We start from the raw sequence: 20,747 nt of genomic DNA, 5'->3' as shown, positions 1-20,747 counted from the left end.
CAAGCACGGTCAGGTCCCTACTGCTCATTATATAATCTCTGAACTGTTTAATTCACATTGACTTCCCAGCCAAATACCTGAGGAATGGCCTACCACTAAAAATTTATCTAACACTTCCTACAGGACAGCGTATCAAACATTAACATGCACCGAGTTACCCAAGTATCACTAAAATGCAGATTCCAGTTCAGTAGGTCTCAGGTGGGTAACAGTGATGCCACTGGTCCTTGGACCACACTTTGAGTAGCAAAGCTAGAGGTTACTAGGGAGAAGGTTTGTGCCTGCTTCAGGCAGTGTTCAAAGGAAGACAGAACAAAGGTCCCAAGTGCCCTGCCTATACCATCTCCCTCAGGTGAGATCAAGACTTAAAAGTCTCACTGGGATTATAGGTGTGCACCACTGTGTCAGAACTATGCTTGGCATTAACTCTCTAAGGATCCCTCTGAGGGAAAATACAGCAGGCTCAAAATTGCTTGGTTAATACCTAATAAGTTTGCTTATTTTATTGTGCCTATAAAAGATGCTATTAGCTTCATACTTGTGTCACTAAAACTTCTAGAATCTTAAGATAAACCTTGGTAACCCACCCTCCAAATTTCCATGTGATCAAGTTGAAAACATCAGCCCCATTTACAAACATTAACGGAAAACACTGAAAGTTTTGAATCTTAAAATCCTCAAAGAAACACTTCAACTTAGTTGTTTGACATACAAAGGAGGTATGTGTTTGCTTTCCCTATGATGCCTGCAAAATTGTTTCTTGATTGGCAGCATTAACGTGGAAAGAGTGTTAGGTCGGAATTTGGGTGACTGTAGGAGGCAGAGAGGAGCAACTGAGACAAAGGACAGCGCGCCAAACGGTGACCAATCAAGCAGACAGAAAAATTCCACTGACCCTTAACTCCACCGGTCACTCAGCAGGATCCCCACCCATTCCGGCCTATAAAGACCCTGGGCAGCCAGGGCCACACTCGATTTTCTCCGAGAGCCAAATTCCAATAAAGCTTGTTTTGGCGGCTTTCTGTCCCATTTTATTTGGCTGCTAACCGTGCCCCGAGCTTACAGTTAGGATTAAACCTTCTCTAAAGGGGCTATGTGTAAGAAGCAAAGGTGTTTGAATTTTGTAGACATTACCCTAACTGCTCAAATTACTATTGTTGCTCTGTATTGACTCAAGTCTTTTATATTTCTCACCCACACATCACCAGGGCTCATCCTGTCCCTTCCGGTCTGTCAATTTGGCTCTACCTCCTATTCTTTAGTCTGTCCTTGTGTTCCTGAGGGAATTCAAGTTCCTCAGGTCATTTTTTGCTTTTTAGTTCTTTTCCTCCTGTATCTCCTTAACCCAACCCCCATTCCCATCTTCCTTTCAAGATGAACATAAAAGTTTTGGAAAACTTTTGTGGAAGGCTTAGGAGTTTCATTGCTATACTACAAATTTAAATACATATTACCCATCACTATTCTTGATTATTGCAATGTCTTCCAATGTCTCTGGACCCCTTGCCTTGATCATTTCTTTTCCCCTTCCTCATTGCTTTCAAGCAGTTAATGAAGAGCAAATGAACTCTCTTCATTCCAAACTATGCCAAGCTCACTTTTGTATTTCACAGACCTATTGACATACTCTCCTGAACAAAAGAGCCATTAGCAGATTGCCAGCCTTCCTGGAAGGGGACCCATCTCTTTGCAGACTCATATGAGACAGCATCGTTTTATTAATAAAAATTATCTCCCTTGACCTAGTAACTGAAGTATGAAAAAGCATTTGTAAGGCCATTTTACAGACACGAAAACAGAAAAATCAACTTGCTCAGTCACCTAGTTAGTGGCAGAACCAGGACAGAAACCCTGGCTTCCTGACATTGGAGTCATTTTACTGTTGGGTGAGACCACATGTGGCATTTTACACAAAATTGTCAATTAGTACTCAAATTGCATAAATCTAAATTATATCACTTGAGTTACATGACTTCTTAAAAGGCTTTGTTTGCAGTGCTAAGGGTAATTCTACATATAATTGCTTATATGTGGAACCCACATATCGACATTTTCTGCCTCATTCTGAAGAATAAATCTGACTTTGGAAGGCCATCCATGAGGCAGGGAACAACAAAAAAAGAACTTTGTTACCTACCAATTTTCATAATTTTAAGAAAGTCACCATTAGCAAGCATCTTGAAGATTAACTGCTGTGTTAGCTTTCCATGGCTGTGACCAAAACACCCAACAGGAACGTAGAGGAAGTTTATTTTGGCTCAGTTTCAAAGGTCATTTTGTAATGGTCTGCTAACTCCAGTGCTCTAGGCCTCAGGTGAGGCCGATCATCATGGTGCTAGGGCATGGTAATGAAGCGTTGATCTAGTCCATCTATGATTGGCAGCGGGGAAGCAGAGAGGATAGAGGGATGAGGTCACTGGGAAGATTAACCCTTTCAAGGGCATGCCCCTAATGACTCACCTCCTCCAGCTACCCTCCACCTGCCTACCATTACCACCCAGTTAGTCCATCTAAACCAGGATGAACTGATTAGGTAACCATAATCTAATCATTCACCTCTGACTGTTCCTGCATTAACACAGGGACTTTTGTAGGACACCTCCTATCCCAACCATAATAAATGCAAATACATTAAAGCCATAGGTACTAACCCAAGCAAATGAAACTATTAAGTTTGTTTTGGGTTTTTATGGCATGGTACTGTGGTTTGAACCTCCCCACCCCATTTTGTTTTGAGACAGGGTCTTGCTATATTGCCCAGGTTGGTCTTAAACTTGCAATCCTCCTGCCTCAGCCTCCTGAGTAGCTGGGATTACAGGTATTTGCCACAGCATGTGGACAGTATTTTAGGATTATTTACTTTTTAACAATCATTGTAAACACTTGAGAATCACAAAGATCTGAGAATCATTAGAATACAGGTTACAGCTGGTGAGCATAGCTGCTGTAGGCAGTCAGCATGCTAGTTTGGTCTACACGTGCTTTACCCCCAAATTCCACATAGCTTTTATAGTTAATACAAAGAGGGGGAGCCGCCCTGCCTAGTAAACCCACCCAGAGTACAGTACTCAATAGCACATGTTGATATTGAAATTAAATGATTCGAGTCACATTCTGTAACACTGATTTCTATAAGTAAATTGAAATTAAGAGGAAAGCAATATAAGACATCCCAGGAGCTGACCTGGTACAATGAGCTAGGCCTGATACTCTAGCGACCATCAACAATTTCACAAATCAGAAAAGCACAACACAAAATGTGGCAAATCTGACCAGACCCAAGAAATAAGCCACCACCTATGAAGCATAATAGCTGCTTCATCAGTTATAGGATGGTTTTGCTGCTTTTCCTACAGGCAAGGTCTGCTAAGCCATCCCACCACAGGATTGGTCCTTTCATATACCAACCATGCCAGAATCAACCCCTTGGATCCTCTTCAATTACCTAACAAAAGCCCAAATCCTATAAGTCCTTTCTAACACCCTCTTACTGAGGTCCACAATATTCTCCACTATATGTATTTGCCCTCACCCTGAGATTAACAAGCACAACAGATACACCTATGTTCCTAGTGGCCCTTTCACTAGAGGATGTTTGTGAAAAGCATAGATTTTCAGTGAAGATTAGAAAATAGAATCAGGAACATCTCGCCTTTAGCAGAGTGGGGTACAAAATAACACTGGGGTACAACTAATAGTTTAGCCAGGGTTCTCCAAAGAGAAAAAAAACAAACAGGACAGAGAGAGAGAGAGAGAAGGGGGTAGGAGCATTCATGATGCCTAAGGACAAGAAAGGAGGAAAAGAAGCCCCAGCTCAGGGAGAGAAAGAAAACCCAAGCTTCCAGCGCCTTAAGTTCCATACAGGCCCCCAGATGATTGGATGGTGCCCACCCATACTGAGTGGCCCTTCCCCATCCCGTGCACCGACTCACGCACCATTCTCCTCTGGGAACACTCTCACAGAGACACCTGGAAAGCCCAGTTATCCTAGTCAGAAGCAGAACCACCTGAGATTCCTTTCAGCAGAGGAGGGACAGGCTCCACCCCTACTAAAGCACTGAGAGTAATTATTGTAGTGATTCAGCAAAAATTATGCTTTACCAGCTAAGTATCCCTTAATCCACCCAAGTTGACATCTGAAAATCAAACAGCAGAACCAAAAGGGTGGTCATGTGACCCTTTTATTCCAGATTGCCATTTTGCAATTGCATGAAAACTTCACGATCACCGTGGATACAATCGATATGGGTTGATATAAATATTGGCTGTGCTGCTGTATTCTGCTACCACCCCTTAAAAAGTGGGACAGTCTCTCCTGTCCAAATTGCATTTCTTCACATAATTGCTGCACCATAAATATTATGATGTGTCTTTTATGCTCAAAGATTTCTACACTTTCATTTTGAATACAAATTAATACCCAGACTCTCCTCTGAGGATTCCAGGTGGATTAGCGCACCACCTGTTATTGGTTCTTTTTTCCTCCAATCAATTAAGCATTTAAATTGTTTCTCATCTTAACTGAATTTGCCTTTATTGTTTTTTTCTTACCCATTTCCTTTCCCCCGGTCAAGTATTTACTTGATTTAATGTTCCAAGGTAACAAAAGTGTGGTTGTAGGGAAAGGAGAAGGCACAGGATGGAGTAGTAAAGAAGAACTGTAATCCGATCCCAGACGTGGTGCTCACCTGTGTAATGTCACCTTGCATAGGATACTTCACCTTTCTGAACTTTGGTTTCCTCTCCCACAAAATGAGGCTAGGATGAAAGCACTAAACTTTCACAAGGTAAAACTATCACCACACCCTCCTCGTCCATCTTCTCTTCTTCATAGCTCAGAAGAAAAAGGGCCCCTTCCTCATTCTAAGAATCTTCCATTTGAGACTGAGTTCACCTTCCCTGGCTCTCACTGAGATAGGGATTTAGGATAAAGAGAGAAATATGGAATCTTAAGGGAAACACTCTGAAACTATTGAGATGCAGGAAACAGTTGTAAACCTTGTAAAATGAGGGAAATATGCAAGCACAGGAAAACTGGTACCAAATTGTGCAGCTCTACCCTGGACCCACCCCCTACTCCAGCTTCTATAAATATTGGACCCCCAGCCCAAGCTGCTTCTTATTTCAAGACAGTCTGCATTGTCCCTTGAATATGTATCTACCTTCCTAAATAAACTTCTGCCTGTGTCTTGGTCTGGCTCATGCTGAAATTCTTTTCTGTCACATATGCCAAGAACCCTGCTGGTCCTGAATCAAATTCCCTCTCTTCTGAGACTCCTCAGACCCTTCTCTGGAAACATCTCTTTTCCAGTGACATCATCTGGATGTTCTTTCTCTTAAATCTTTAATCTCTTTTTTTCCCATTAACTACTTCCCTTTTTCTATCAAAACCCAACAACCCGATTCACTGTCAAGAATCAAAAGGCATTGACTTCTGCAGCTTTCTCCACAACTCAATGAGTAAATTGCCCATGGGTTCCACACTCCTTCCTTTGTAGTGAATCTATTTGAAATATTCCAATTTTCAAGTGATTAGGAAAATATTTTCTGCACTAGTCCAGGGTGAGTTATAAAGAAAAAAGGTTTATTTGGGCTAAATGTTCTAGAAGTACAAAATCCAGGGGGCCATTTGATGATGGCCTTTTTGGTGGAGTGTGAAGGTGGTGTAGGACTGACTTCACATGGTAAAAGGCAGGGCACATATATGTATGTAGGTCTCTTGTGGTCTGTCTTCTTTAAAAGCCACCACGATTCACCATGGAGACTCCACCCTGATTGAGCTTATCTAATCCCCGTCAACTCCCAAAGACCCCACCTCTAAACACAAAGTTGGATGAACTTTCTACTTCAACTCCAGCATGAGTTTTAGGGGGACAACCCATATTGAAACCATAGCACCAGTTATCAGAAATTTTGATGGTTTAAAACAGACTCAAGGAAGCATTTCATTTTCAGAGGGACAAGTATTAGAAATGACTGTTAGCACAGTAGCATTACCAGTTTAATAACCAATTTGTAATTAGATTTAATAACTTGTTTGAAACATATCTTGATTCTAGTTTTCTATGAAACCAGTCAGAAGCTTTAATGAAAAACTTTCTTGACATGCATGATTTGCATGAATGTATTTTTTTAATTTAATTGGCATTTAAGCAAGTGGGTTAATTTTTTTCCAACCAAATACTAATTTATTTTGTTTAACTTGTGGTTTTATTAACTTATAATTGACTTTGTTGGGATAGAAAAATAATAAGACTGTTCTCCCCTTCAAGAGGCAGTACTGAACTGACAATAAATACTTGTTTCATGTGCGAAGGCCAAGTGTGGTTGCAGGGGAGGAGAGAGGGGATAAGATGGAGTGGTGAAAGAATAGCACAAAACCAGATTTTATAGCTTTCCTTGACATGGGAAGTATGGACTTTTAATTATTTTTGTCCCAAAATAGCAGATAGGGAAACTTTGGGCTTATCTCATCTTCCCCCACAATAAACAAGATCTGAACCCACTCTCCTAACAAGCTTCCGGAATGAGGAATAAACATGGACAGGACAAGTCAAAGCTGGAGGTTTCAAAATTTGTTTCTTAGCAAATAATCTCATAGTATCCTTCTTACCCCAGAGGATCAGAAGAGGCATGTAAGAAATCACCTTTTTCCTTTCCATAATTTCCTAGTATTACAATATAGGGCATATTCCTTGCTTTCATTGATGTATTCTAAAAACACTTATTGTGTGCTTACTGTATACCACCAACTGTTCTAGGTCAATGGTTCTCATGGTCTCTAAATCAACATAATCAGCAACACCTGGGGACTTGTTAGAAATGCACAGTTTCAGCCCCAGCTCATACCTACTTAAGCAGAAACTCTAGGTGTGGGCCCATTGGTCTGTGTTTTAACAAGCACTCCAGGTGATTCTGATTTTGAAGTTTGAATTCACTGTTCTAGGCTTTGAGATAAAAAGGTAAGTTCACATACCTTGGCCTCAAAAGGCTCTCTGGGCCAATAAAATAGACAAGTAAATAAATCATTATCTCATGTGCTGCAATCAGACTAATAACATAGAGAGGACAAGCAAAATGAGCTGAGCAGTTTGGAGATGTCCTGCATGGCATTGCAAAGAACTGTGAAGGAAGGAATAGAGCAAGCACAAGCTCCTCACCCAGGTAGGGGCTCTCAGTAGCTGTCTCACCTCTCAGGTCCCAGTATGCTCACCCAGGGAACAACAACATCAGAAATGCTAAGTCAGGATCTAGTCCAAACATCCCAAAGCACCTTCTGTATTCTGTAACTCTCTTCCCATTCCCCAAGGAGGTTTCCATCAACCCTGGACTCTAGCATAAGGAAGACCTGAAAGAACGAATGAAGGGACTGTTGAGGTTAGTTTTCCCTTGGGAAAGGCAGTATCAATCCTCTGGATAGATGCAAGATGAGAGCTGGAATGTCTTTCACTCTGTTCAACACCAGCCTCCTTAAAACACCATCCACTTTATGGGCGAAATACAGTGACCATTCCCACCTTTCTAACTGGGACTACAGGTAAAAGAGCCTTGCTAAGTTTCTCCATGTAGACATGAACACATTATTCCTTAATAATTGCTGCCATATGATCAGTGCTTTTTTTCCATTTAGAAAGTGACTCATCTTAAGCTCATCAACAATCTTGTGACCCAAACTTCTCTTCTATTTCTTAAGAAAAAACTCCAAAAATCCCCAAAGGAGTAATTGTATGGTTTGAATTGTGCCCCCTATACCCACACACAAATTTGTATACTGAAGTTCAGAACCCCAGTAGCTCACAATATGACTTTATTTGGAAACAGGGCAGTTGCAGATGTAATTAATCAAGATGTGGTCATACTGGAATATGACTGGTGTCCTTATAAAAAGTGGGAAACTGCACACAGACATGCACACAGGGAAAATGCTATGAGAAGATGAAGCAGACATCAAGTGATACTTCTCCAAGCCAAGGAATCAAGGAATGCCAGCCAACCTCCAGAACGTAGGCAAGACAGATTATCTCCCACAGCCTTCAGAAGGATCCAACCTGCCAATACCATTTTTCCCCCAGACTCCTAACCTCCAGAAGTGAGACAATAAATTCCTCCTATTTAGGCCAGTTTGTGAGACTTTGTTACTGCAATCTTTAGCAAACTAATACAAGCATATTCACCACACTCCGAGAGGCACTGGACATAAGTGGCTTTGGTGACACTCCAACAGAGAGGACACAAAGAAGAGTCTCTTCCCAACTCTGCCACAGACTACAGAAGCTTTGGCATCTCACAGGCTTCCTTTCATTAGCAGTGGGGCCCTGAGGGGTCCTAGAAAAACAGCAAAACAGCCAGCGCATTAGTGTGCTTGGAGAACCCAGCACTCCCCAAAGGAGAACAGACAAGTAGGAGGAAAGCGTGAGAGCTGAGGCTGCCACCTGCCCAGGAAGGCATGTGACAACCTCCTTCCTCAGGGGAGCCCCATGAACACATTGGGGGTCATTACTTAGCAGGAGGTACACTTCCCCCATCAACAAGAACAAAAGTCACTGAAACAACCAATTTCATCTGATCAGCATTTTAATTAAGAAAATGACCCATAACTTTGAGTTCTCTGCTGGGATTGTTCTGTTCATCTTGGGAAAAGCAGTATGCTCTCACGTCCCATATCATTAAGGTGGGGTTGTTAACCGGAATTACCTTGCATCTGGAGAACACAGCAGTTTGGCAGGGCTGCAGAGGATGGGAGGAAATGTGTTCTGAAACATTAATGATTTCAGTCAGCTATTTTGACCACTAGTCAAGTATAACTTATACAACTATTTCAAGATGAAAAATGGGAAGTAAAATGAGGAAAGGAAGAAAGAAAAAGAATAAAACAAAATTATGATGTAAAAACATTGAATCAGTCACTTCCAATTTTCTATATATACATACACACACATATGTATATATACATACACATACACATATATATCACTTATACATATAATATATATCACTTGTATATATACATACACACACACATATATATCACTTATTTTGCATATATATGCATGACTCAGGAACTCCCAAATCTGTTTGTATTCAGAGAGTCTCATGGAGAGTTTAAGAACATTAGCTACAACAGATACAAGGAGAATAGACATCCTGGTGATTTAAAAATATTAGAAAGCATAACAAGTAAGAATGTATTTTATGTGGCATATATACACAGTGAAATATTACTCAGCCTTATAGAAGAATGAAATTATGGCATTTCCTGGTAAATGGATGGAGCTGGAGAATATCATGCTAAGTGAAATAAGCCAATCCCAAAAAACCAAAGGCTGAATGTCTTCTCTGACACGTGAATGCTAATTCACAATAAGTGGGGAGGACTAGGGAAGAATAGAGTTACTTTGGATTAGAGGGGAATGAAGGGAGGGGAGGCAACATGAGGTAGGAAGGATAGTAAAATGAACCAGATATTATTACCCTACATGCATATATGATTACGTGACCAGTGTGATTCTACATCGTGTACAACCAGAATAAAAAATTATACTCCATTTATGTACGATGTGTCAAAATGCATTCTACTGTCATGTATAACTAATTAGAACAAATTTTTAAAAATGGATTTTATAGTTTTCAAGAGATATTTAAAATTATGTAATTATGATTATATAGTTAAGATGAGTTTGAAAACATGTTATTTCTAAGTCTAGACTTGACAACTGTTAATTGTAAGGGTTTTTTTTGTGGGGGTTATCAGGGATTGAACTCGGGGGCACTCCACCACTGAGCCACCTCCCCAGTCCTATTTCGTATTTTATTTAGAGACAGGGTCTCACTGAGTTGCTTAGCACCTCAGTTTTGCTGAGGTTGACTGTATGGTTAATTTGAATTATTGTTAACTTGATTGGATTAAGAGATGCCAATTATTAAGAGGCTTCTGGGTGTGTCAATGAGGACATGTCTAGGAATGCTTGGGACGTGGGATAGTGGACTGAAGTGGAGTCCCTACCAAAGTGTGGGCAGCACCGCCCAATAGGATGGAATAAAAGTTGGAAGAACAAGGAAGCAGATGCAGATGCAAGCTGGGCTCTTCTTGAACGGGTTCTTGATCGCTGCTTCGATCTTCTGAGGATATCGAACTCTTGCTTCTTCACTCTTCCAAAGTGGACTCTGCCAGTGATTCTCCCTGTAGTTTCCAGAAGTCTTGGTCTCAGACTAGAGTAGTACTGTTGATCTTTCTTCTGGGGCTTCTGTGTCTTGGACTGCACAGCTGCTAGTTCTTCCAGCTTTCCAGCTGCAGACAGCCACTTTGGACTATCCAGCTACTGGTCGTGTAAGCCAATCTAACAAATCCCCTTTTATAATCATACTTCCTGTTGATTCTGTTTCTCTAGAGAAACCTGACTTTGAACTCAAGATCCTTCTGCCTCAACCTCCCAAGCTGCTGGGATTACAGGCATGCACCACTGCACCTGGCCTAATTATAAATTCTGGGTAGTGGAAATACAATGTAAGTGATAGTATTCTTTGCCCTTTTCTGTGTTTTTAAAAAATAAAAACAATGAGGATGTGAGTGAAAAAGGTACACTCATACATTGCTGGTGGGGCTGCAAATTAGTGCAGCCACTCTGGAAAGCAGTGTGGAGATTCCTCAGAAAGCCTGGAATGGAACCACCATTTGACCCAGCTATCCCACTCCTCGGCCTGTACCCAAAGGACTTAAAATCAGCATACTACAGAGATACAGCCACATCAATGTTCATAGCTGCTCAATTCACTATAGCCAGATTGTGGAACCAACCTAGATGTCCTTCAACTGATGAATAGATAAAGAAACTGTGGGGTGTATATATATATACACATATACATACATATACATACAATGGAATATTACTCAGCCATAAAGAATGATAAAATTATGGCATTTGTAGGCAAATGGATGAAATTGGAGAATATCATGCTAAGTGAGATAAGCCAATCTCAAAAAACCAAAGGACGAATGATCTTGCTGATAAGCAGGTGATGACACATAATGGGGGGAGGGAGGAGGGCAAGAATGGAGGAAGGAAGAACTGTATAGAGGGAAGAGAGGGGTGTGAGGGGTGGGGGAGAAGAGAAAAAATAACAAACAACATTACCCTATGTAAATTTATGATTACACAAATGGTATGCCTTTACTCCATGTACAAACAGAGAAACAACATGTATCCCATTTGTTTACAATTAAAAAAAATAAAAATAGAAAAATAAAAACAATTCTCTAAAACAAAGCCTCATTCTCTTATGCAACAGCCACTCTTACTATATAGATATAACATTTATTGGCATTGGTGGAAGTTGGGGCAAATGTTTCATTCTTTCTAAACTATTTCCTTATCCATAAACTCAGGTTCATAATAGAAGTTTATTATGACGATTAGAAATGATGTGCGTAAACAGGTGATGATAGAAATTAAGCATCCCCCAAACAGGACTACTCATCTCTCCTCTTAACTTCCCCCATGTATAAATCATCCAGCCCATACTTTGAACTCTGACACAGAAATACCACTTCCTAGGCCAGGCTTTTTTTTTTTTAATTCCTCAGTGTTAGAAAGTTCATGAAATGCAGCTCCCATCTTCTTGCTCTATATCGTGGCTGGGCAAACATTCTCTACAAAGGACCAGATGGTAAATATCTGCAGCTTTATAAGTCATACAATCTCTGTGCAGTTAATCAATTCTGCCATTGTAGCACATAAGCAGCTATAGATAGTACATTGATAAACAGGCACAGCTATGCTAGAATAAGATGTTGTTGTTGTTGTTAAAAACCAACAAAAAGAGGTCGGGCCATAGTGACCAATAGACCATAATTTGCCTATCTCTGTTTTAGATGAAATTCTCCCATTAAAGGATTCCTGTTGGCCTTTTTCAAAAGCTTCATCACACCCTTGTGTCTTCTGTCATACTTGTCTCTGACTATGCCTTAAAAATCATGGCACTGATGTGACTTCCTTTTTTGAATGCAGAGAGAGAGAGAAAACCTCATTCTTGGTACATGCAGCAGAAAGGAACGTGTTGGAACATTGCAGAACAGATCCTTCTTGACAGTTTCTGCACAGATACAGCTGCAACCAGCCTATATGAACCCATCCAGGGGTCACCATAACTGAGTTTAGCATAGAGAAAAGTTCATGGGAGTTTTCTACAGAGTTGCAGCAGATTTGGAGATCCCAAGGAGAGAGGTTTCCTTTCCTCTATGTTGCGTATCATTTTGATCAGTTCAGCTCACCTCTCCAAGGTGATGGATAGTTTTGGATAATCATTTTATTATCTCATATGTAGAGTCTCAGCTGTTCTTTGTTTATAAATTATTTTCAACCTTATTCATCCGATGTTTGTAACATTAAGGTATTTACACTGGTAGCAATTAATTAGCTGCTAATGAGGTACAAAAAGTCATGCAATTTCTTTCAATAGTAGTTCGTAATTCAAGCCAATATTTTTTGTTTACTCAGATTCAGGAATACCCTTAATTAAGATTTGCTGTAATTTCCTGCCTTGACAATTCAGCATCTGCAGTGTCACCACCCTATTATTAGCAGATGAGTGAAAAGAACACTGGATTATGAGTCAAAATGCAAATATTGTTTTCATTCCCATTACTTTTTAATTTAAGAGTTTAAATAAGCTAATTAAGATCTCTTCACCTCTATCTCTTCAAGCATAAAATAGAGAAAATAATACTTTTCCTGTTTACCTCACAAGGTTAATTTAATTGTCAAACATGGGTATGGATTCGAAGGTCATTATATAGAAAGATAATCATGACATAATACTAACAGGAAAAGCAGGCAGCAGACTAGTATTACCATATAATCTTAATTTTTCTGGAAATAATCATAGTAAAATTGTAATATTGGTCACCTCTGTGTAGTGGAATTATGAGTGAAATTTTGTTCTTTTCTGCTTATTTGTAATTTGTTTTCTATAATGAGTAAGTACATTTTGTATAATAAAAGGTAAATTTTTAATGGTTTAGCGAATTATAAAAACATGTTGATTCTATAAGATTTGAGAAATACAGAAGAGGATTTAAAATCACTTATTAAATATGCACTGACTGGATTGATTCTATAAGATTTGAGAAATACAGAAGAGGATTTAAAATCACTTATTAAATATGCACTGACTGGAGTGTTGCTTCACCATAGAGGAGTTACATTAAGCATTCTCATGGGTTGAGTTAACTCATTTCATGATTCTTGGTATTCAGTGAGTTAATCTAAAAAGCAGCTGAACAACCTACATACACCAATCAACATTTTTGGTATGTAAATCTCCATGGCAATTTAAATAAAGAATTAAAATCACTGTGACCCTTATAATTAGAAGTGAATCATGAAAAGCTATTTTGGTAAAACTTCTATTGTGATGTTGTTAAAATGAATGATAAACTAAAAGGTGGTTGGTGGGGTTGATGTTAAAAAAATTTGGAAAAAAAATCTAAATATATAAAAAATATATTGAACAGCCAGAGTAAACAAGGCTTTTTAATTCCCTTAAAAAGAAGTCAATTAAAAGTGAACTTTGAAAAGGTCAGATTTTACATTCTGTACCGGAATTCTTTCTAATGCTTTTCAAAGTCTAGCTTTTCTATCAAAGTCAAAATCCAGTCCTTCCATCAGCTTCTGAACACTACCTACAGGTAAAATTAGGAGCTTATATTTAGAATGTAAAATATTAGGAGCTTATATATAGAATGAACAAATTTCCATCCCATCTTATATTCCCACCAAATGGAAAACAGAATGAAATTCATAATTGACTTTTTTATTCAACTGTTTTTTTATTCTTCCTAAAGCTACAAATAAAAGTCCCCAGATAGAAGAATTGCATAGAGATCATAAATGCAAATACCATCTCAGAATGTTTTTTAACTTCTCTACAGAAGGATTTCTACAGTGACTAAAGCTATTAAGTAAAAGTAAATCCAGAGGGAGAATACATCTTCAAATTATATATCTGGTAACAAACTTGGGTCTAAGATGTAAAAAGAATCCTATTTTTCAATACCAAAAAGATAAATGACCCAGTACTGAAATGGACAAAGACCTGAATAGACATATCTCTAAATACATACAAATGGCCAGTAAGCACATAAAAAGATGTTCAATATCATTGGCCAGCAGGAAATACAAATCAAAACCACAATATGATACCACTTTGCACCCACTAGGATGGCTAAATCAAAAACATGGAAAATAACATGTTGGTAAGGATGTGGAGAAATTAGAACTGCATACCCTGCTAGAATGTAAAATAGTGCAGCCACTTTGAAAAACAGCCTGACAGTGTCTCAAAAGGTTAAACATAGAGTTAACTCATGAGCCAGTAATTCCACTCCTAGGTGTATACTAAAGAGAAACAAAAACATATATCCACACAAAAATTTGTATGTGGTGTTCATAACAGCATTCCTCATTGTAGCCTAAAAGTGTAAACAAGTCAAATGTCCATCAAGTCACAGGTAGGTAACAAAATGTATAGCCATATAATAGAATATTATTAATCAAAAAGCAAAGACAGTTGGGCATGGTGGCACACATATGTAATCCCTGTAGCTCAGGAGGCTGCGGCAGGAGGCTGCGGCAGGAGGATAGTGAGTTCAAAGCCAGTTTCAGCAACTTAGCAAGACTCTGACTCTATTAAAATATGAAAAAGGTCTTGGGGTGTGGCTCAGTAGTTAAGCACCCCTAGGTTAAATCTCCAGCAGCAAAAAGAAAAAAAAAAAAAAAAAAAATGACATACTGATATACACCATAGTACTGACAAACCTAAGAAACATCATGTCAAATGAAAGAATCCAGCCTCGCTCTACCTGCCAACAGTTACCACTCAGAAGTCCATTCAAATCATTAATCCATCAAATGGATTAACCCACTCTCATCACGGCCTAAAAGCCCCACCTCTGAACTTAGTTGTCCTGGGGATCATGCTTCCAAAAGTGGAGCTTTTCAGGGCATGTTTCTACAAAGAGAAAGAGAGACAGAGAAAAACAGTGTTACTCTGAACAGGTTGCCAACTTCCAGAGCAGTGTAGGTCTCAGAATCGGATTCATGAGAATGCTAAGCCACTTGTAGTTGTTATCTTTCTCCTTCTCTACCTTAACTGAGGTTGATTCTCTTAAAAGGAAAAAAAAAAGTAATGATTACAACAGACAGACATCTATTGACTATTAAGAGATGGGTACTATACGAAAATGGTTTAACTTCTTTGACCTTCCTCTTTGTTCCCTGTATTCAAAAGTTTCATCCCACTTACCAACAATGGAATCTTCAGGACCCATTCACTGAGGTGTTGATATCTTCTCAGTCCCATTCCATTCTAGAGAATTTAGGATAATCCCATTCCTGTTCCCATGGAAATTGCAGACCCCTTTTCAAGAAATCTAAAATTCAGTATTTTGTTCATTCATGCTCTGTTGTAGATCCAATATCTATGTTTATAAGGAAGCCACATTGATGATTTTAGAATCTCAGCAAAGACTAAAGTCAAGGTCCTAGGTAAGATTAATTGAACACTGCACTACCACATGTGGAAGATTTTGTTACATTTCTCTGTAAAGATATTTGAATTCTCCTGTAACAAATTATTACTGTAGAATTTATTTTTACCCATCTGAAACATAAACCATTATGGTTATATGAACATCCATATCAAGATTTTTGTCTACTGATGTAAATAGTAAGAGCTCAGAAATTGCTTTGTACTGCTCATATAAGGTTAACGAATTTATTGGTTTATTAAATTGTCGTTGCTATTCATTTCTATCCTAAACCTATAAACCCTTTTGCTTTTCAAAACTATAAAAGTACCAACATACCTTCTAGTTTTTGGTATGACTGTTTTAAAGCTGTTTACTCCCTGCCAAAGCATTTGACAATAAATTTGAACAAAAAGTGCTTCCGACATTTCTACACCTAACATAAGACAGAGTTTTATCTTTTCTTCCACATCCAAAGCCTTCAGTTCCTCTTCACCTTAGTCTCATGCCACAGAATCTTTCCTCTTGTTGCTAGACATTGTAGGGAATTGTCCATGCTATAACAAAGACATTTACCAAGAATCTCTGGTCTTAGCCACTTTTTCCCAAAGGGCTCTCTAAGTCTGTGAAGAAAACACAGTGCATTGGTCTGGAGGGCAGGAAGCAGCCTTTTGCCCAACACCATAAACCTCAGACAAAAGCAGTGCATGGACTTCAACATGCATCTCCCATCTCCCCACATCCAAAGCAGCAGTAGGGAAGGAAAAGACAGGACGTGATCCCACAATCCTTACTTCCGTAAGCTGCAAAGGCAAGGGAGACGGGAAGAAAAGATGGGCAGAGCTCTTTCAGATAAACCTGGCCAGCTAATCATGTCAGTCAATTGGGGAAAAGGAGAGAAAAGAGGGCAAGTCACATCCATGAACTGACATTTTTCTCAAATTGACCTCACTGTGAGCAAATGCAGCCTAATTGACATCCTGAAATCTGACCCAATAGATAAACGTCTGAGGAAAGGATGAAGAGTAGGGTATAAGGGACCTTGCTGTCTCCTGGAGATCCACAGCTTGGGATATTCAACTTCTTTGAAATACAGTAGATTAAATGAATCCAATAAATCATCAACCTACTTTAACTCCATTTTTTACTTCAACCACTTTTCTTGCCAACACTCTTGACCCTCTGTCTCCACCTGTTCTACCCTAGAAACCCCAACCTTCATCTTCCTGACACCCCAAACAGGCAGATGAACTGTGCAGATCAACAACTTAGAATTACCTTGCACAAAATTCTTTTACATTTTCCAGATACAACTTCTTCCTTTCCACACTGGTGCTTTTCCAAATCTCTAGTACTTTTATGGAATCTTCTTCTTCCTTTGCCCCCTTTCCTTATCAGGTGTTCAGGTGTGTTTGACTCCCTCTGTACAGAAAAAAAAAAAAAAGCGGGGAGTTATAAAAGCAGGAGTTGATGAAATGCTTGTATCTGAACTAATTGTATGTCTATTTCCTGTCTCATAGAGAAAGATGTTCCTTCTCTTCAAACTACTAAGCAATATGAGAAAAATCTACTCGTGTTTTAGTGATGTTGCTAAAAATAAGTCTATATCTCAGTGTATATTATGCATTTCTCTTACTATGAGGGAATTTGAATATCTGTTAAATGTTTATATGTACATTGAATCTTCTTTACCTTTTTTCTCCATCTATCATTTTCTCTCATTCTTTTTTAACATTTTTTTCATTTTTCTTTTTTAGTTAATTCTCTGTTCTTTAGCATGTTTCAGCAATGTCTGTTTGTATTCCTTTCAATTTTGCCTTCATTTCTATGATGATTTGACTTTTTTCAAATCTCCCTTTCTTGAGCCCTTCCAGATCACATTTTATCTTCCCCTATACAGCACATCTCTTCCTGGGGCTCTTGAATATCTGTTTGAAGTTCTTGTTTCATATAAGAGCTTAATTATTATTTTTAATCCATGCAATATACTTGGTAGTAATTACTCATCTGCTCTAAGGCAACATTTATCTTATAAATATTCTTTGCCTAATGTTTTTCCAGTTCCTTTTTCCTTCTCCCTGTGGTATATATTTATATGGATTATCACATTTTGATTTCTCATTGTTGAAAAACATAAGTTTTTCCAGACAAATTGTTTGCAAGTGTATGTTGGAAAAGGACCAATACCAAGCCTAATCTGGAATTTTCTTATTACCCAGGGTTTTGTGAGTGGTGATGACAGGCCACAGTGGCTCTTTCTCACAATAACAACTTTCTCCTCTCCTGATGCCATGGAGACAGCTCATTTCCTCTATATATAGCCTTTCTGTGTGACTTCTCATTTGACTCTATTTCCTTAGATTCTTATAAGCAAATGGAATCTAGGAACACCACTACTTCCTATGTATGTACCCCATTCACAATGAGAGTTTGGGGTTTTGCACCTCAGGAAGTTCTCCCATTTATATTACTGCCCTTTGATATCTATAGTTTCTGCATCATTTCTCCCCATTTTCAAAAGTCTCCCCTTCTCCATAATCATTCCTATGAGAATTTAGTTTCATCCAAGTGGAGTTCGTGGTTTTGGTTTTTGTGCTCACTTTTTGCTTTTTGAGTGATTTCTAGGAAAAACTAGAGGAAATGCTAAATATATTGTGGTAACATTCACAGAAGTCTCTCTTTCACTGATACCTTGGCTCCATGTGAATTTTTGAACTCTTCTATTTTTCTTCCAATTTTATGTATGAAACTAAAATGTCTCTCATGCTGTATGCCCTGTGTTTAGTCAGGTTTGCATTCCTGTAGCCAAAATGCCTGGCAAAAACAATTTAGGGCAGGGAAAGTTTATTTTTTTCAGAAGTTTAGTCCATGGTCTTCCAAGTCCATTGCTCTGGTCTAATGTGAGGCAGTACATCATGACTAAATGGTATGGTGGAAGAGTACTGCTCAATTTATGACAGCCAGGAAGCAGAGAGAGGGAAAGAGAAGGGGCCACAGGAAAGATAAACCGTTCCAGGGCATGCCCCTAGTGACCCACCTCCTCCAGGCATACCCCACATGCCTATAATTACCACCCAGTTAGTCCATTCAAACTAGGATGGACCGATTAGGTTACAACTCTCACAACCCAATGATTTCACCTCTGAACCTTTCTGCATTAATCAGATGCTTTTTTCAGGACCTCTCATATCTGAACCATAACATGCCCTACTTACCACTGTGTTTCTTCTCATTCATCAAATATTTATTAAATGACTACTGTGAATGAGATGCCGTATTCAGTGTTAGGGTTATAAAATGTTGATCAAGATCAACATTGCCCCTGTTCCCTCTAAGCTTACAATCTAGGAGAGAGAATCAAGAGTTAAATAACATCAACAATCAAAATTCACTATCCTTACATTTCCCCTTTCCATTCACTTGTTGACTCTCTACAGTCAAACTTCTGCATCTCAACACTGCTGAGACTGTTTAGGCAAAGGCTCCAGAGAAATTTTCATTGACAAATCCAGTGGACTATCCATCAGTCTTCCTCATGCCATTTTTCTCCATGGCATAGTTGATCATTCTTTTATTGAAATATATCTCAAATTTCTGTGACCCCTTATGCTTCATTGCCTTTGGCATCTGCCCTTTACTTGTCTACTGACAGTTCTTCTTGCTTCTTAAAGTTAGTGTTGTCCAGAACTTTGTCTTTGGCCCTATTCCTTTTCTATTTTTATTGTCTTCCCTAAATGACTTCATGTATTCCCATGGGTTAGCATTCTTCCTATTTCAGACAACTCCCAAATCTATGTCTTAGACTTGCACTTCTCCTTTGAGCTCCAGATTCCTATATCAGCAACTTACCATACATCTATATCTGAATGTCCCTCCTTGAATTCCAACTAAATAGATAGAAAACAATATCACCAAAATTATTACCCAGGCTAGTTTAGTACCTGTCCCACATACTACATTACCCAAAACTAAAGCTAGGCACTTATCCCAAATCCTTGTCTTTTAATGTGTTGTAAACATACTCTTGCTTCCCAGCCCACCTCGACAGTCCTAGTTCAAGCACCGTCATTCCAGCCCTGGGTCACTGCTACAGCCTCTTAGCTGTCTGTCTCATTAGTATCCCTTTCCAGGCAATAGTTCCACTAGTCCCAGAGCAGTTTCCTAAAATAGAAACCTAATCATGATGCACTCCTTAAAACCATTCAATGTTTCTCCTTTCCTTGGGATAAAATCTAAACTCTTGAATATTTCAAAACTTTTCATGAAATGGTCTCTGCTTACCGCCTCAGGGTTATTTCCTGCTATTTCTCTGTTGCCCTACATCCTAGGTTCTGCTGTACTGAATTACTCTCTTGCAGACCATGATGGCTCAACCCCTTGCCATCCCATCTACTCCTTTTCCTGGAATATACTTTCTCCATGTTTCCACCTAAGGAATTCTTGCTTACTCTACAAGAGTCAACTCAGGGGCTGTCTTCCCACTGAAAACCTGTCTGCCCCCATCCTGTTTGATGTCCTAGACACACCTAAGGACATCTGTCTCATCATGTTTGAATTCATTATTTGTGTGGCCTTTGACTAGGCTGAGAGTCTCTTTAGGGCAAGGGTACACTCTAGTACCTTACCAAATGAGCCTAGTACCCAAATGCTTGTGAATGAATGAAGGAGTGATTGAACGCATGGTGGTGGGATCATGATATGGAAAACAGAACACACTAGTTGGTAGAGAAAGGCATTTTGTAGCCTTGGTGGTGTTGAAAGATGGGAAATACAGCCCTTCTCTCTGGCTATTAAGTGTTCTACGTCAGACCTTTTCTAAAGTGTTAAAAGTTAAATCAATTTCCAGGAAAACGTGGCTGTTGATGTAAAATATGTCACGAGGGGAGTATTTCCCCTCCTAATACTTTCCACGCACGTGAAAGGGAAGTTTGTACCCACCACACATATGTGAGAGTGTCATCTAGAAGCTCATGCCCTTATGTTTCTCTAGGCCCTCATTTGCAGACTAGTAAATGAGTATGTAGGCCAGGGATCAGTCCAGACCCAAATTTGGCATGCTCTTGCAGTGTAGCAAGTCAGGAGCTGGTCAGGCCCAGTTCTGAGACTAAGCTGATGAGGAGGGGCCAGGAGGGACCAGGCCCATCTGGCCAGACATGAGAAACAATGTCCTGGCTAGGCAAGGGTCACCGCCAGAGCAAGGACATAGAGCCATGCCTACTATAAA

General features: G+C 39.2%; 1 long non-coding RNA gene across 3 annotated transcripts; it reads right to left on the bottom strand.

The window, feature by feature from the left end:
• Positions 1 to 13,820: 13,820 nt before the first annotated feature.
• Positions 13,821 to 16,925, bottom strand: LOC306668089. 3 transcript variants are annotated; one of them, XR_013765738.1, is made up of 5 exons: positions 16,802 to 16,925; positions 16,318 to 16,389; positions 15,863 to 16,146; positions 15,301 to 15,414; positions 13,821 to 15,006 (listed from the first exon to the last, which is right to left on the bottom strand). It is a non-coding gene; the product is annotated as an uncharacterized lncRNA (long non-coding RNA). The 3 variants fall into 3 exon arrangements; XR_013765737.1 differs by having other exon boundaries at positions 15,301 to 16,146; XR_013765739.1 differs by lacking the exon at positions 15,301 to 15,414.
• Positions 16,926 to 20,747: the final 3,822 nt, after the last annotated feature.

Source organism: Sciurus vulgaris (genome assembly GCF_902686455.1).
Source record: "Sciurus vulgaris genome assembly, chromosome: 8".
Classification (NCBI taxonomy): domain Eukaryota; kingdom Metazoa; phylum Chordata; class Mammalia; order Rodentia; family Sciuridae; genus Sciurus; species Sciurus vulgaris.
This window is presented reverse-complemented; position numbering and strand designations above follow the sequence as displayed.